This window comes from Nannospalax galili, unplaced genomic scaffold (genome assembly GCF_000622305.1).
Source record: "Nannospalax galili isolate Female #2095 unplaced genomic scaffold, S.galili_v1.0 scaffold336, whole genome shotgun sequence".
Classification (NCBI taxonomy): Eukaryota; Metazoa; Chordata; class Mammalia; order Rodentia; family Spalacidae; genus Nannospalax; species Nannospalax galili.
The window spans coordinates 8,981,087-8,988,753 of NW_008343385.1; the positions used below are offsets into that span (position 1 = coordinate 8,981,087).

At 47.1% G+C, this 7,667-nt stretch overlaps 1 protein-coding gene and 1 non-coding gene across 6 annotated transcripts in view; one reads left to right on the forward strand and one right to left on the reverse strand.

Moving 5' to 3' along the window:
* The first annotated feature begins 1,808 nt into the window (after positions 1-1,808).
* The window catches only part of Gnpnat1 (glucosamine-phosphate N-acetyltransferase 1), a 15,647-nt gene continuing 9,788 nt past the window's right edge, over positions 1,809-7,667 (forward strand). Inside the window, exon 1 of one of the 5 annotated variants that reach the window (XM_008839568.3) lies at positions 1,809-2,110. The gene's annotated coding sequence lies outside the window, so the exon portion shown is untranslated. Of the gene's footprint in view, positions 2,176-2,202; positions 2,443-7,667 lie in introns of those variants that run through there. The other 4 variants (XM_008839567.3, XM_008839566.3, XM_008839569.3 and 1 more) reach the window with 4 other exon arrangements.
* Positions 6,415-6,519, reverse strand: LOC115071439. The gene has a single exon (XR_003850527.1). It is a non-coding gene; the product is annotated as a U6 spliceosomal RNA (small nuclear RNA).

Here is a 7,667-nt window from a genome sequence, read left to right on the forward strand (position 1 = left end):
TCTTATACACCCACATCCCAAACCATCTTATACACCCACTTCCCAGTTGGCACTCTCCCATAGCCTCCCTCCCCCGACTAGAGCCCTTATACTCTGATATCCCTGCTACTGTCTGCTGTGTTATTGCCACCCCAGCTAATCCCCACTACTTGCCCTTCTGTTGAATCTTATATGTATGAGTGTATTGCCTGCATGTATGTGAGTGCACCTGAGTCCTGCAGTGCTGCAGAGGTCAGATGAGGGCTTTGGATTCCCCTGGAACTGGAGTTAAGGATGGTTCGTAGCCGCCGTGTGCGTGCTGGGAATCAAGCCCTGGTCTTCTGTAAGAGCAGTCAGTGCTCTTAACCGCTGAGCCATCTCTCCAGATGCCGAGTATATCCTTTTGTATATATGAAGGTTAAAATATGGATACAGGAATGGGATGCCATCAGCCTTATTGATGCCTGAGGGTCTAAGAATGCATGAATTAGTAGTTAACCTAAAGCCATTAGTAGTGGGGGCATGCCTGTTTCCCAGCACTCAAATCATTGAGGCAGGAGTATGATGAGTTTGAGGACAGACTGGGCTACAAAACAAGATCATGTCTCAAAAAATTGACATAAATTTAAATCTCGGAATGAGAGGAAATACAATATGTAGTTGATAATCTGTGGTGCTCTTTGAACACTTGAAAAAAACATTATTTTATGTGTGTGAGTGTTTTGCTGCATGGGTGTAAGTGCATTCACGCCATGCAGTGCCCACAGAGACCAGACGAGGGCATAGGATCCCTGGAACTGGAGTTATGGGCGGTTGTGAGCCACCACGTGGCTTTTGGGAACTGAATCTGGGTCTTCTGCAAGAGCAGCCAATGCTCTTAACCACTGAGCCATCTCTCTGGCCCCGTAAATACTGTCTTAAGAATAGAGTACCTTGTACTTTTAATAATACTATGTGACTGTGTAAAATACTTAAGGTCTCCCAAACTCTGCTTAACTTGTCAAAAGGGGTCTAATGCTGTTTAGGTAAGACACTTTGGGGGTGGGAGCTCAGCCAAGTGTCATCTTTCCTCTTCCAACCAGGATTCCTCAACCAGCCTCCTGACAGTACTGGCACTTCAGGCCAAGGACTTTGTTGCTGGGGCCCTGGCCTGCGCGTTGTAAGATGGTTAGCAGAGTCCTGGCGTCTAACAATCTCTGCCCTCAACAGTCTGGAGATTCCAGTACTACTTCTTCCCCGAATGCGAGGTGAAAATGCTCCAGACTTTACCAAGGTCTCCTGGGAGGCAAAAGTGCTGCAGTGGAAAGCCACTGTTCTAGCTCACCATTTTCACCCTAAAAGCTCTGAGGGAAATAAGTCCTGATGGTGGCCCCAACTCTGTTTCAAGAAGACAGGAGCTTGTCTCTGACGTTTGGGAACGAGAAGCTGTGAACGCCCAGTGAGTAATTCAAGTCCTGATTAATGGACTGGGTGGTGAGGAAAAGGGGTCGCAAGGGACTTGTGAGGGCGGAGCCTTGGGGCTCGGAGACTCCAAGGGGGGCACCCTGGTCACCAGTTACGCAGCCCAGCCGACTCCTAAGGCGATTTCTTTTCAGGCAAACCGTGACAGTAGCACTAAGAGGCACAGGCAAGAGGCACGCCTGCAAGGCAAACTTCTGGTGACACCTTGCGCCCACCCGCTCAAGCCCCGCCCATTGCGTCACCCCGCCCCTTGGACCCGCCTCCCGCACCAGAGCCACGTTAACGCCACATAGCCCCGCCCCTCGCCTAGGAGCTCCTCCCTATGCCCAGAGCCCCGCCCTGCCCCATGCAGCTCCACCGCCCCCGCCTGGAACCCCGCCTCCGCACCAGAGCTCTGTTAGCACCACCGAGTCGCGCTCCGCAGCCCCGCCCTGCCCCACGGAACCTCACACCGCGCCCCGCCCGTCCCACGGAGCTCCGCCCTTCTCTCCTGAAGAGTCCTTGGAGTCTTGGAGTCCAGCGCGTGGCGTCTCGGCCTCCGCGTGTGCGGCCCTGCGTGAGGGCGGGTCGAGGCGTTGGTGCTGCCACGTCTGGGCCGCGGTTCCCAGGTGTCGCGCGGGCGGTGCAGGAGGTGGGGCTGGCGCTGCAGCCGGATCTGGATCCGGATCCGGTATGTTGTGACCGGGAAGAGTCTGACGGGCCTGGAGGGCAGCGCGGCCGGTCGGGCAAGTGCGGGTGAGGCGGTTGGGGGCTGCGAAGCGGCCGCGGGGTCTGCCCTCAGGCTTGCGGACCGACGAGGCCCCCTAGGCCCGCCGCGCTGTCGGGGAGCCGGGCGGTCGGGTCGCCAGCCGGGGCACATGGGCGGGAGAGCGCGGCTGCGAGCCGTGACGCCAGCTGCGCTCGGCGGGCTGCGAGCCGTGTCTGCCGCCATCGCTGTGGAAGGACACGCTCGGTCCAGCGGTCCTAGCCGCTGAGGTCTCCTGCTCCAGCTCCGAGCGCCCGGTCTGTGAGACTAAATCAGAGCCTCCATGGGGGAGACCGGGGTCTGGGACTTGGACCCCTTTAACAGCGACTATGTGATTCCTAGAGTGGGTAGGAACTGTGTAACTGCAACGCACATGCTTTAAAATGTCCTGTAAAGATAACAGGGCGATTATGGGAATCGTTTTGTTAGGATAATAACCTTGCAGGAATGGTCCCAGGAAATTATTTACGTTTTTATGGCAGGATTCGCTGTAGGGCTGACAGCTACCGTGATGCAAAGATGGGACAAAATTGAGTATTTTGTTGTAGCGCTCAAGATGGAGAAACAGGAGCGGAGGGTCCTAGCCTGTGGTAACTCATTTGATTATTACCTGGAGGCAAGAATTCCCTGTGCTCCTGACTACCTTGTCAGTAGCCTGCAGATAATCAGATGGTAAAGTTCAAGTAATCAGAAAATACTTTTTTTTTTTGTCTTTTTGAGACAGGGTCTCCCCAGCTGTCCTGGAACTCACTGTGTAGACAGGCTGGCCTCGAACTCACAAAGATCCACCTGCCTCTGCCTCCCAAGTGCTGGGATTAAAGGCATGCGCCACCATGCCCGGCAGAAAATACTTTTGAATACTGGGCCATTACACAAATTTTATCAGCAAATGCCCCTTATTTTAAAAATTATGTCCAGATTGTTGAAATTGTGTGTATAGACAAATTATAAAATCTCAACAAATCTTTCCTCCATTCACCGTGTACTGGAGAACCTCAGGCAATATCTTTAACTCCTCATCCTCACTATAGTTTTGATTTGGCTGTAGATTGTTTTAGAATTTGTATATCATATCTTTGTAAATATTCATCTCCAGCATCTACTTGATGCTCCTTTTTTTGTTTGTTTTGGTCTTTTTAAGACAGGGTCTCCTTGTAGCCTCAGTTGATCTGAACTCACTGTGTAGACCAGTCTGGCCTTTGGCCTTGATCTCAGAAGGCATGTGCCACTATTCCCGGCCTGTAACTAATCTTTATATAGAACCTGGGAAACAACTTTTGAAACTGTCTCTAAAAAATTGAGTCTCAACACTTGGGAAGCAGAGGCCAGAGAATCTCTGTGAATTCAAGGCCAGCCTAGCCTAAGCTATATAGTGAGTTCCAGGGCAGCTAGGACAACAGGGAGACCCTGTCTCAAAAAGAACCTCATTGAGCAAAACCATCAATACAAGTATAAATGAGTTTGCTGTGTGGCTTTTGTAATATCACTTGTGGCAGTGTGGTAATTTCTTTTTTGTCTTTTTGAGATTGGGTCTTGCTGTAGCCCCAGCTGGCCTGGAACTTGATGTAGACCAGGCTGGCCTTGATCTCATAAAGATGTGCCTGCCTCTGCCTCCCAAGTGCTAGGATTAAAGAAGTGGGGCACCATGCCCGGCTGTGGTAATCTTTTTTTTTCTTGTTGGTTTTCTGAAATGTGACCTCCAGATATGTCTTATATCATTCATTATTCATTGACTAGACATCTACTGGACTAGGGCTAGGCAGTATTCTGGCCTTGTAAAAGGATGCTGATTTAAGCAGTTAAACAGAAATGGTTGGCGCAGGGGTACTCAGAGCTAGAATTTATTTTTTATTAGTTCACATAACCAAACTTTACAGAAGTTGATGGTGACCTTAAGGTACAATACAAGGAAGATTTCTGTTTTGTTTTGAAATCGAGAGAGGGTTTGTGTAATCCAGGCTATGCTTAAATTCAGTATGGAGACCAAGTTGGCCTCATACCTCATGTTCTTTCTGCCTTAGCTTCTGGACAGCTGGGATTTAGAACATGTGCCACCGCCACCACATCCAGCACATGAAGAATCTTAAAACTATCAACTTTAAAAAAAATATTTTTATTTTTATTTTATGTGTGAGTATACCCGTGTTGTGCAATGCCATCAGAGGACAGAAGAGGCTTTTGGATCCCCTGGAACTGGAGTTATGGACAGTTGTTAGCTGCTATGTGGATACTGGGATTCGAACCTGGGTCTTCTGCAAGAACAGTGTTCTCAACTGTTGAGCCATCTCTCCAGCCCAAACTATAAACTTTTAAAAACACTTTCATGTACTGTAATTTCTAATTTTTTTGAGGAGGGATTCTTTTTTGAGACAGAGTGTCCCTGTAGCCCCAGCTGTCTTGGAACTCACTATGTGGACCAGGCCAGCCTGGAACTCACAGGGATCGCCAGCTTCTGCCTCCCGAGTGCTGGGATTAAAGGTGTGCACCACCACGCCCGACATAATTTCTAATTTTTACATGGGTTCTGTTTTGTTTTTGAGACAGGTGTCACCGAGTAGCCCATCTGGCCTTGAACTCCCAATAGTCCTGCCTCAGTCTCCCTCACACTGGTATCACAGGTGTTTGCAACCTCACTTGATTACATTTTGATGAGGCTTGAACTTAAGCAGTTCTTCATGACTGGAACATTAGGCCTCTTGCTCAGTTTAGTGACTCTTATTTAAAAATAAGTTTTATTGACTATATTGGACCCTTTGTATTTAACTGGATCAATCACTATGGCCATGGCTGCCTTCATCTATTTAGTAGCTAGTATTAGAAACTTTAAACTGCATAAGTAGCCAGGAATGGTGGTACACTCCTATAATCTCAGCACTGGGAACTTGGAAACAGGAGGAACAAGACTTGGGGGGTGGCTCAGTGGGCAATAGATTGCAATGCAAGTGTGAGAACCAGAGTTCTGATTCCCAGAACCTGTTTAGTATTTTCCTTGTGATCATAGCACAGGAGACTGGCAAACTGTCTATCCATATTAGCCTAAAAATCAGTGAGCTCTGGGTTTAGCAGCAACCCCACATCAAGGAAGACACCTGTGAACCTTGGACCTCCGTGCTCAAAGGCAAACATATGCACATGTACTCATACACATATATGCACACAACACACATGCAAATAAATACATGTACACATATTTCAAAAGTTTGAGGCTAACCTGAGCTACATGATGAAACCCTGTCAAAAAAAAACAATGCTTAAAATTTTTGTTTAAAAAACATTGACTCAGGTCGGGCGTGGTGGTGCACGCCTTTAGTCCCAGCACTCAGGAGGCAGAGGCAGGCAGATCTCTGTGAGTTCAAGGGCAGCCTGGTCTACATAGCTGGGGCTACAGGGAGACCCTGTCTCAAAAAGACCAAAAATAAATAAATAAATAGGTTAAAAACTCAACATTGACATGTCTTACAGGGTTTTACAATGAGTTCAATATTGTATAACTATTAATTCAACGGAACCTAAAAATTTTATAGCCACTTTTGAAAGAGATGTATCTTTGCTCTGGAAATTGTTATTATGTTAAAGCTGTAATGAAATGCTTCTTAAAAAAAAAAAAAAATTGACTCGGGCTGGAGAGATGGCTCAGCAGTTAAGAACACATGCTGTTTTTCCAGAGGTTCCAGGTCCAAGTCCCAGCACCCACATGGTGGCTAATAACCATCCATAACTCCAGTTCCAGGGGATCTGTCACCCTCTACATGCAGCCAATACACTCATACACATAAACTAAACTAAAATTAATAAATAAAACATTTAAAAAAAAAAAAACATTGATTCACTGGGTATGGTGGCACACACCTTTAATCCCAGTACTCGGGAGGCAGAGGCAGGCAGATCTCTGAGTTCAAGGCCAGCCTAAACATAGTGAGTTCCAGGTTAGCTGGGGCTACAGGGAGACCCTGTCTCAAAAAAAGATCAAATAAAAACAAAAAGTCAAAAAAAACATTGGCTCCAGGGCTGGAGAGATGGTACAGTGGTTAAGAGCACCAGCTGCTCTTGGAGGGGACCCAGGTTCAATTCCCAGTGCACACATGGCAGCTAATAACCGTCTATAACTCCAGTTCCAGGGGAATCTAACACCTTCTTCTGACTTCTTGGGCATTGCACAACACAGGTGCACTTACATGCAGGCAGTACACTCATAAAAAAATTTTTAATGTCTTTGTGCAAGATTTTTATAAAATATGGAATGCTTCACAAATTTGCATGTCATCCTTGCGCAGGGGCCATGCTAATCTTCTCTGTATTGTTCCAATTTTAGTAATGTGCTGCTGAAGCGAGCACATAAAATATTTTTTAAAAAACAAAAACACTTCTGCAGGTTGGTGAGAGCAGAGGCAGGCAAATCTGAGATCAAGGCCAGCCTGGTCTACATAGCAAGTTCCAGGCCAGCTAAGGCTACAAGGAGACCCTATCAAAAAAACGCTTGACTTCTGTCCTTAAAAAGTGGTGGTAGTGTCATTTATAATTCTCCATCATTTGAGTGAGTGGCTTCATTGTAGATAGTGTACTTTCATGACTCATTGACTTTGGTTTTTTTTTTCTGTGTTTTTAGTTTTTTGAGACAGGGTCTCCCTGTAGTCCCATCTGACCTGGAACTTACTGTCAACCTGGCTGGCCTTGAACTCACAGAGATCCACTCGCCCCTGCCTCTTGAGTGCTGTTAAAGGCATGTGACACCATGCTCAGCAACACCCATTGACTTTGGACATGGGTGATTTGTCAGTAGAATGTGGGTAGAAATACACTGTGCCCATTATAAGTTGCCTTTTTCTACTTGTTTCTTGAGCGTCTGACCATTGTCATAATGACGGCTTAAGGGATCCATGGTCTTTTCAGCATGTGTAGTGTACTAGTTTAACAAAGAACTCTAGAGGATACAGAGGAGAGTTGTGTTAGGGAAAGCTATGTGAAAGGAACACAGAGCTTTCATACCCTTTCTGGCATGCCACCCCCTAGGAACTTGTGTGTATTTAGTTACCTGGAAGCTGCTTTGCTTTGTAAAATTTAAAGATGATGAGTATTGCGCTTCAGCCAACTGTGCAACTTAGTGAACTTGCCTAGTTTTATCTGAGAGCCTTTAAACATATTTTGTAAAGCCAGGCGTGGTGGTGCACACCTTTAATCCCAGCACTTGGGAGGCAGAGGCAGAGGCAGGTGGATCTTTGTGCATTCAAGGCCAGCCTGGTCTACATAGTGAGTTCCAGGACAGCTGGGGCTACAAGGTAACCCTGTCTCATAAAAAGACAAAAAAGGTTTTTTTTTTTTGTAAATAGGGGGCTGGAGAGATGGCTCAGCGGTTAAGAACACTGGCTGTTCTTGCAGAAGACCCGGGTTCAAATCCCAGCACCCACATGGCAGCTAACTGTCCATAACTCTGGTTCCAGGGGATCTGACAGTCTCTTCTGTCCTCCATGGGCATTGCATGACA